Consider the following 9,657-nt stretch of genomic DNA (forward strand, 5'->3'; position numbering starts at 1 on the left):
ATCTTTCTGAAATAATTCACAGAACTTTCATTACTGGCTGAGAAGTTTCAAAATCCAGCGTACCACAAATATGCTGAGAGCATAGTTTCAGCATCAGACCACAGCCATCCACCCACTCCCAACCCAGTTTCTGAAGCCAAGCATTACTGCAGGAGTTATGGATTTCTAACCAGAATATGTTTAGTATCTTTTTTAAAGGGCATAAAGCATCACTATGCCAGATAGCCTTGTTTCCTTCAGAGAAAGCATGCATCCACTCTGTGGTTGTTTGGCCTATATCAGCTTGGCACAATGATATTTGACACTATTAACAGGGAAAACTATTTTCTTGTTTACAGCATCATTATTGATGCACTGGAAAGACCAGTATCAGCAACCTGCTTCTGCAGATAACCTAATAAGGATTCCACGGGATGTGTATCTATAGGTGTCTGCATACATACATATGTACAAGAGAGCAACAACACCAGTAAAAGCTATGTTAGATTTCTACAACTCACTTCCTATGAAGATGCAAACTATGAAGAATTTAAAAGGTTTATTAATGAGACAGCTAAAGGATTTTTTTTCTTTCTGGAAGCCACAATGAAAGGCTTGGCTGGTCCCTCTGAGGCTTCAGAAGGACATGCCAGTTAACCTAGCTAAATCCTAGAATGTAGAGCTGTTCAGTCATGGATACAGCCAAACTCTCCAAGTCAGTGAACTGACTGCTGAAGGCCATGCAAACCAACACATTTGTACCCCACCTCAAATGTTGCTCTGCCTAGAGAATTTGATACACCCTGTAGAGCTGAATAACTAGAAAAGCTAGCATATGTTCTTTGCTAAGGGAGGATAAAAATGCAAAGGTAGGAGAAGTGACAACCTAAATTAATTTTTTTTCAAATCTAAAACAGAAGAGAGCAGATATTCAACATAGCTCTCAACTGGGGGCTTTGCAATAACTGGTATTTTTTTGCTATTCTTGACAATGGTTCAAAAATAAAGTTGGTATTCCAGATAAGAATATGTTGATATGAGCCTTTATTAACCAATTGTAAGGAGCATGAATTAAAGTACTTTATTCAGTAATTTCGTAGCCTAGTTTTCAACATAAATTAATTTATTGTGGGATTACAAAAAAAAATGTAACAAGTATGTTGAAAATAATAAATGGGGAACATGGCCTTCAGTCCTTGTCCCCAGTCACCAACACCTTGCTCTCCCTGAGCTTTAAAAGACTTTATGTTGTCTCCTCACACCGTAACACTGCTTTTGCAGTGCTGATACCTACTAAAAAGGTCAACAATTGTTTAAACTGACAGGACAAAGGAAAATGGGGACACAATGAGGCCTTCCTATACTTCAACAAAATACAGCTTAGGGAGGGCACTAAGATACTAAATTAATCCTAGCATCAAACAGGCTATCCATGAAATGCTTTGGTTTGACACATTTGGCTTCAGTGAGCTGGGAATTGCTCACAGATAGAAGTTCAAGATCCTCACAGGAGAGGCCTGAGAGTCTGAAGCCTTGATGATTTAGCAGTGTAAATCACCAACCAGTCCACTGTCATCATAATCTTGGAATCTTGGAGGCACAACAGCAACGCAAATTGACATACTGAAGGCAGGGCACATTGGGAAAAAGACACTTTTCAGCATACACCAATAAACATTTTAACAGGAATAAAACAATTGACAAAATAAAGTCTTTCTCTTGGCTCTTCTAGAGAATTACAAGCTTCCTTTACTTTTTCTAATTCAAGAAGCCTTTTAACAAGGCCCCACAAAACAAGACAAACAAAGTTAAAACCTGGCAAAAGGCCTCATGCATGAGGCTTCACATGAGTGAAGAAGTAGGTGTTTCCTTGTGCTGGGAAGGGAACTGAGACTGATGGGCAGGATGATAAATTTTAAGGGCAGAGCCAAAGCTTCACATGGCCCTGGGGGAACACTGACTGGGGCCTCTTTTCACACAAAATGTAGGGAAAGGAACCCACGAGCATCTTGGCAGAATATGGTGTTCAACAGCACAACACTGGGCTTCCATAGCACTGGCTGATGGTTTTGAGATCCTCAGGTCTAGTCACAAGAAACCACACATTAAGAAAATAGTCAAAGCAGACCTAAGACAAAAGAGACTTAACAACACAGGCTTCAGAAAGGTGCAGAGACATGGAAAAAAAAAGCAACCAGACTCAAACCAAATTCACATCAATATTGGCGCATACAAAGGTTGTAGATTGAAAAGAAACTCACCATCCCCTCTTCTAAAGGGCTGGCTTCTCCTCAAGCATTTAAAAGAAGTAACATACTTTGTTTTTCTAATTTTCTATTGCTCAAGGCATGAAATGGTAGTGAAAATAAATTACAAGCCCTGTACCTGCTAATGCTTAGTATCTTCCCAAGATTTCACCCATGTCTCATCAGAAGAAAAAATGACTAATGTATAACTTGAATGCTGAATGTATCTTCTCTCTTAAAAACATTTCTAGACAACTAGAGGATTTTATTTATGGAAACAAAACCTAAAATCAAAGGATCACTTGAGCTTGCAAATTACAAACCACTGAACTGCTTAGACTTCTTTTCTGCATGAAAACACATCTAATGAAAACACATGAGACAGTAGTTATTACAAGGAAGTACAACCCCAAAGCCATATTTAATTGTTCTGCCTGCAGTAGTTGAAAAAACTGTAGAAGGGTGTAACTCGTTGAGATTCAAGACATCACAGAAGATGCTTCCTTCCAATGTCCCTGGCTAACCTCTGTCCCAGACTGTGTCTAGCATTTCCTTTGCTTGACCTGTCTGTCCTCAGTCCTAATTCTCACTAGATGTAATCCATCGTCTTACAGGCTGAATAAAAGCAGTAATCTTTGTCTGCCACCATGAGTCTGCAAAAACTGTAAGTGATCTCTATACAAAACTTCTCCATCCAACCTAAGAATAGCTCAGATTTTGCAGAGCAAATCCTTATACAGAATGCCAAAATATGCCTATGTATGAAGGACTCCGTGAATTTTAAAATTCACTCTGAAGTTTCTGTACTAGAAAAAAACCACATTTCTAATTTCAAAAGCTCTTAGACACATAGCAACTAAAAGCTCTCATAGACAAAGTAGGAATTACTACCGATTTACTTCCTGGAAGTATTTTCCTGACTTGCTGGAATTTAAAAACCAAAATATGTAACTCCATATTGGTTATTTGTTTTATATGGCATGTGTGAGGAAGGCTTTTTACTTTATTAAAACCAGCTTAGCAACAAAAACGTATCTAAAGATGGAGTGAGAACAGTCCTGCAATCTGATCTACATGAGCTGCCACTTGAACTTAACCATCCCCATCACAAACAGCGATCCAAGTTGGAAGGTTTACCAGCAAATTGTTACAAACATAGGAGTCCCCTGTATTGTGCTTGCACTATACAACCACATTTTACAGAAGACCAAAGATGTTAAACCCTGAAGTTCAAGTGTTTCATTCTGCTCTCAGCTGTACAGTATGCAAGAATGGTGAAGAGTACTACGGTGCAGTAAATATGGCCACCACACCACTGCACGTGGGTACTGGACTCTATTTTGCTTTTTGTTTTTACTTTTGCAGTCTCTTACAAGATCTACAGCTACATTTAAGAATTATGGTATGGCAAGTTCAAAAGGGTTTTCAGGCATGGCAGGGTATTACTGCACTCCACAGACTTCTCTCTAGGGAGAAAAAATAGGTTTTTTCCGTTTGTCAATTTTCCTCTCACACACCAGCATTACCTCGGAGTGACCCTTGAGTATTTTATTTATCTTTGAACAGATAATTACTATTTTAAATTAACATGTAAGTACTGTTGCAATTGAGGAGAAGATTCATGTTTAATCAGTAGTGGATCCCATGGAAAAAGAAACCATTTCAGAAATCAAATCTAGTCTAATGGGCAACCATGGCAGTTCACAGGTGATTTACTGCTCATGAAATATCAAAATGGAATTACTTCACCAGTACGCGCAGGCAGAGAGACAGATGTGGGTGACAGCCTACTGCCTTATGAGCAACACAGACACAGGAATTCTTGAATTTGCACAGGAGGAATGAGGACAGAAAATAAGCTGGGGAATAAAAGATGATGTCTCCTAAAGCCATCTGAATCTAAGAGCACACATCCATTCAATGCATGATCTAATTCCTCTGTCTTAAGCAATAACCTTAAGCCTACAAACAGGTATATGTATCTGCACATGACTGTAAGCAGAGTTTAAATAATCCTGTCTGGAGGTTAAAAAAATTACTCACTAATTAGATCTAATTAAATGTTTAACCCAAGTGCCTCCACCATTCTTCACCAAAAAAAGGTTTGACTGTCACTCACTAAATGCTGCTAACACTATTTTTCCCAGTATTGCACTCATGAATCTCCAAAAGCAGTACAAATTCTCTATGTGCTGTAGTTTTTCAATCTCCTTCTACACACAGATATATTTCCCCTGCAGCTTTATGTAATTTTATTTGCTTTATACCTCTGAAATTTTGAATTTATTTTAGAAACAGCCATCTGAAAAGCCATTGCAAATCAACTCTTAAGAAAAGCTGTGCTAATGCATTACTGGGGTATTGCTACCACTAGCAAAGCTTAAGTGGGAAAGAGCTTAATCTTGCAAAGGTGCTGAGGCACACCCTGACACACATTGCTCTGCTGTCACTAAACACACCTCAGTCTTTAACAGCAAAAAGCTACTTGCATGCCATCTCTTCCAAATATGGAAGTACCTACCTACATGGAATTCATAGGCATGAAACAATTTGTTTAAAGCTTAGATTTCTTTTAATTCAATAAAACCACAGTGACCTAGAGCTTCACACAAAAAACCCCCGAAATATGTATTGTCTGAGCAAGTTGCTCATACTAGAACCATCTAGAACAAACAATTAAGAGAATATGAACTCGACCTCCAAAAGAACAATTTCTTTTTTTCCTGCGCTGGGTATATAAAGGGAGAAAGGGGCGCAGATATCCGATTTTGTTGTGAAAGCAATGCTGACCTTTTCAAAGGAAGCTTTTAATCAGGTAGCACAAATGCACATTCATCTAAGGCACTTACACTGCCCATGATCATCATCACAGTACCTGAACACCTCAAAATTTCTTCTTTTCACTGTTATTCCTCGCCCCCCTATGGGAAGATTCTGGTTGCCCTGGCATGAACAGCAGTTAAAGACATAAAAATAAAAGCATATGCTCAAAAATGAGCTTTGCAACCTATACAAATAAACTTGTGATCACTTTTCTTTAAAGAAAATTCTACAGGTGGCTGTTATTCTGTATATATTTTAGGTGCAAAACCACCAAGGCTGGCTCTGCTCAATCAGATCAAGCCTTGGAGCAAACCACCAACACTCAAGTTAAATCAGACTACTAAGCCCAGACAGGAGTACCTTATGGATGTTCAGCTCCCAAACTGGTACTTTCACACTGCTCTGACCTGCATTTCTTGCTGGAGAACACTTTTGGATGAGCTCACCTCAACCGCGCTCATCCAATAGTCTGGATCAGACAATCCTTTGGAGAATACTTTCGTGTCCTGCTGTCCCATATACATAAAATTCCTTCAAGTCAGGATTCAAGAGAAGATGAAGCAGGCGTTAAGCCTCATCTTGCCTGACTTTGGATACACCTAGAGTCAAGTCCTGGGATTTGCTCCTAAAGTTTAAAGTATAGAGAAAACCTAGCTTTGTGCAAGGTCTCACATTGGTAGTAGGTGGAGATCTCTATCCAGGTTTCAGAGTAGCATCTCAGCTGTAGAGTACCTTGTGTGTAGCTATTGTGGATACACCACTTGTGTTCAAACACGTATCAGTGCTCGCCAGTTTCAGTTATTCTTTTGTGGTCTTATAGTCTACCCTCTGGTACAAAACAGGCTTAGCAATGTTGACAGATCATAACAAAGATCAAGTGGCTGCCCTGAGATCCAGAAACAGATGAAAGTTGAAAAAATGTCTCACTTAAAATAAAATAAAACTACTAAAGAAATCAGAGTTATACAATGCCAATCAACTGGGCCGGTGGGGGGGTGGCGGAAGTAACTTATCCACAGATTACTATTTGTGAGATCCAAGAGGAAAAACAGAGGATGTTTCTAGCAATAAAAACCCCTTGAACTTGCATGAACTTGAATTGATCTAAATGAATAATCCTATTAGATCCTCTTAACTTTGGCCAGGATATAATTATAAGGATTGGAGACAGCAGGACCAAAACCCAGCGGGGGTCTGTCCGCAAGGCTCAGCTCCACTTGAAGGAGATTTCCTATTGCCCAGGGCATGCAGGAAGACAGAGCTAGTTTACAAAAACACTCTTGGCAACCATATGAAATGGATTTTACATTGGAATGACTCAATACACCTAAGACTTCAGCTTGGCAAAAAGACAATGGCAGGGGACACCACAGGTCTGTTAAGGCATGACTGCATGTCAAGGTTGAACAGGAACCAATTCCTCATTGGCTCCCAAAACTGGGAGCTGGGGATTGAACAAAACCATGAAGTAGCAGGTTTAAAAACAGGAAAGAAGAGGTCCTCTTTCAAGCAGTCAGGAAAGTTATAATCATGGGACGCTGCATACACACAATTTAAGTAAATTCAAAAAGCCTACCAGCTACCTTAGGCCTTCAAATATAAAGACAAAGACACCACTTTTTGCTGAAGAAATCCCTAGCTGTGAACCAGTGAGATGGGAGCTAGGAAATATGTCATAGAAGCATGCGTACTTGTCTGACCTATTATTTTATTTTCCCCTGGATAAAATGTACTGGGTCAAACAGGTTTCTGACCGTGCCAGGCCCAGGCACTGAAAGAGACTACAGAAACTTTGACCTCTGCAGAGTACATGGCCAGAATTCAGGCAACCCTCCAAGACAGAAGTGAAGGCAGGTCATTCGAGAGAAAACAGTGAAACCAGTTCAGCAATTCCTTTCCCTCTCTTCCACATCCAAAGACTGAGAGTTTCATGGTGCACTCTCCAAGGCATAGAGCAGTCTCTTCTCCCCAAACTTGACCCAAGAAAAAGCTTATTGCTCTGTACATTCTCCCAAAATGAATATTACTTAATTAAAGAAATCCTTGTTATTTTCTTGCATGAATCTTACTCTTGACAATTGCACACAGGCACTTAGGATCACCTATACATTGGTAACAGTAGCTATCACAAATCCCCACAAGCATACCTCCAGGCACTAAAACCAGCAAACTGCTGGGGAAAAATGTCACCACTGGTTCCTGCTTCACAAATTACAAGTATCAGATGTATCACCTGATGAGGAAATAAGGAATTCTTAATATGTACACATATAATTTAAAATCTAAAAAATGTTCTGAATCACAGTCAGGTTAACATTTCCTTCTCCCACTGTAATACGCAAAATGTAAATTATTAATTACCAAGCAGTAATACCCACATCTTAAATATGTGAAACAAACAGATGCAGCAGATAAAAGAAAATGCATTAAGGGGCAAGACACAAAGGCACAGAACCTACATTTTCATATTCCAGTTCCCTGCCCTGACACTGACTCCCTACACTGCCTTGAAAAAAAAACACCTGTTGCTTCCATGCTTCAAATTATGTTCGTAAAATGGAGGCAATTACACTTCATCATGATCTCACAAGCATAAACTGAAGATTGTGAAATGTCTGCATATGACAGGATTGAAGGTCATACAGAAGCCAGGTAAGAGCAAGAAGCATGTTTTAACTAGCACTGAAAGTATTTTATTACCCTTGCAGATGGAGCACTCCTGTAGCCTTAGTCACCAAGTAAGATCCAGTGAGGCTGCCAAGGAAAAAATTGTGTTTGACTGTTCACTCTGTGATCTAGGGTGCGATGGCAAGACTGACATTCTCATATTAAATAAAAGGAATGTAATATGCATACTTTTGTATGCTGAATGCACGACAGGTTCTGGGTGGTTTTTTTCGAATGCAAAAGGAAGCGTGAAGGCTCTCGTTATTTAACAGTGCCACAGAGATTATCGGGGCATTGTAGTATCACAAAATTTGTTCACAGCAGGTAAAATTCACACCCTGCAGTGAACCAACAAAAGACCACTTAAACCCTAATTTCAGCGTTCATGGTTGAGCCAGGGACATACTTCTGTTAGCACTACATGGGGATATTTTTCTGGATCAGAATATTAAAAGCACTTGTGCTTCAACAGTGTTTCCTTCAAGGCATTTTTGGTTTCCCACAAAAGAAGTCAAGGGAATCTGTTATAATCTGAACTCCAAACCAATCTCTTTTATTTACACTTGTTGATGCAAGTAAAACTAAATGGTGGTACGCCCCTGTATTTCCATAATTTTTAAAACCATGGAAACATACACAGTTTGGCTGTTTTGTTAAAACATAATTGTATCATATTTTGGATTTTTTACCCAAATAGTTATGAAGATACACTATATTCAGAGAGCATGCTCTTCTATGAGTGAGATTTCACCATTTCTGAAAGTCAGTCAACAAGTCATCAACAGATATCAAAACAGAGAACAAGATTAGTACTAGAAAGAGAAATTTCAATATGTAAAGATTGAGAGGAGCTACAAGTACTAAGGAAAGAAAAAGTTCGGCTTGCTTATAAAGCTATGCCTTCAAAAATTAGTTACAGGGGAAAAATGGGTTCCTTAAAAGAAAGAATAAAAATATACATTGAAGAGTAGGGCAAAGGAGGGTAAAAGCACCAAGTACCAGAGTCCTGCTCTTTTCTCTGGTACAGGCAAAAATCAAGGATATTAAACCTCAGTCTGTCCCTTGGTGGGAATCTGCAGGATCGTCCCTGTGCCTACCGAGCTTCCGCTGGAATAGTGGAAAGTTGGATCTGTAACAAAGACTATTCTTCCACCAACAGTTTAATTTTAGAAAGGCGCCAACAAAAGGCACCGCTCTGAACACCCCGAGCGCGTTACTTCCCCCCCCGATCCATCAACGCCCGCTTCCTCCTGGAGACACGATGCCGTGGCACAACCACGGCTCCATTCGGCCGCTTTAGCCAAATAAACCGCTCTTCCTGCCTGGAAAAAAAAACAAACAACAAAAAGCCCAACCACCCAACCAACCGATGCCATAAAAAGGCAAGAAAGCAAGTGCACAGAAGGAAGGGCCGGCGTGCACAAGAGTCCGCACCGCCGCCCTCCCGCAGCGGACCCAGCGCCGCCGGTGCTCCGCAAACCCGAGAACGGCGGCATTTCCAAAGCCGGGGTCCAGCACCGACACCGGGGCTGTGACGCCGCCGCCCGCCCTGGCCCGCCATGGCCGCCGCGCCCGCCCGCCCGCCCGGAGCTGCCCCACAGCAGCCGCGGTCGCCTGGGCAGCGCCGCCGCGGGGCTCCGGCGGGGCTCCGGCACAGCTTCCGCCCGGCGCTCTCCCGTCCCGGCCGCACCTGTCGGGTGGTTGCGCGGTCCGGGGCGGGGAGGGCGAGCGAGCGCGACAGCAACGGCGACGGCGGGAGACAATGGAGGAGTGAAGGACGGACACATTGACACACGGGCTCCTCCGCCCGCCCGCACCACTCCCGGCACCTCCCCGGGGGGGGAGGAACGAAGGAGCCGCAGAGAAGCCAAAAAGGGGAAACAAAAGAAAAGAGGAACGTATTTCTCAACTTGAAAATACGGACAAGAACGGACAGGCTCCT

At 41.4% G+C, this 9,657-nt stretch overlaps 1 protein-coding gene across 2 annotated transcripts in view; it reads right to left on the minus strand.

The window, feature by feature from the left end:
- BZW2 (basic leucine zipper and W2 domains 2) overlaps nucleotides 1-9,657 on the minus strand; it is a 58,181-nt gene that overhangs the window by 48,268 nt on the left and 256 nt on the right. Inside the window, exon 1 of one of the 2 annotated variants that reach the window (XM_042043918.1) lies at nucleotides 9,406-9,526. The exons of the other annotated variant lie outside the window; for it this stretch is intronic. The gene's annotated coding sequence lies outside the window, so the exon portion shown is untranslated. Of the gene's footprint in view, nucleotides 1-9,405; nucleotides 9,527-9,657 lie in introns of those variants that run through there. 2 annotated transcript variants of the gene reach the window in all.

This window comes from Corvus kubaryi, unplaced genomic scaffold (assembly GCF_017639235.1).
Source record: "Corvus kubaryi isolate FWS band 111438036 unplaced genomic scaffold, C.kubaryi_AGA036_p1.0 37398, whole genome shotgun sequence".
Lineage (NCBI taxonomy): Eukaryota > Metazoa > Chordata > Aves > Passeriformes > Corvidae > Corvus > Corvus kubaryi.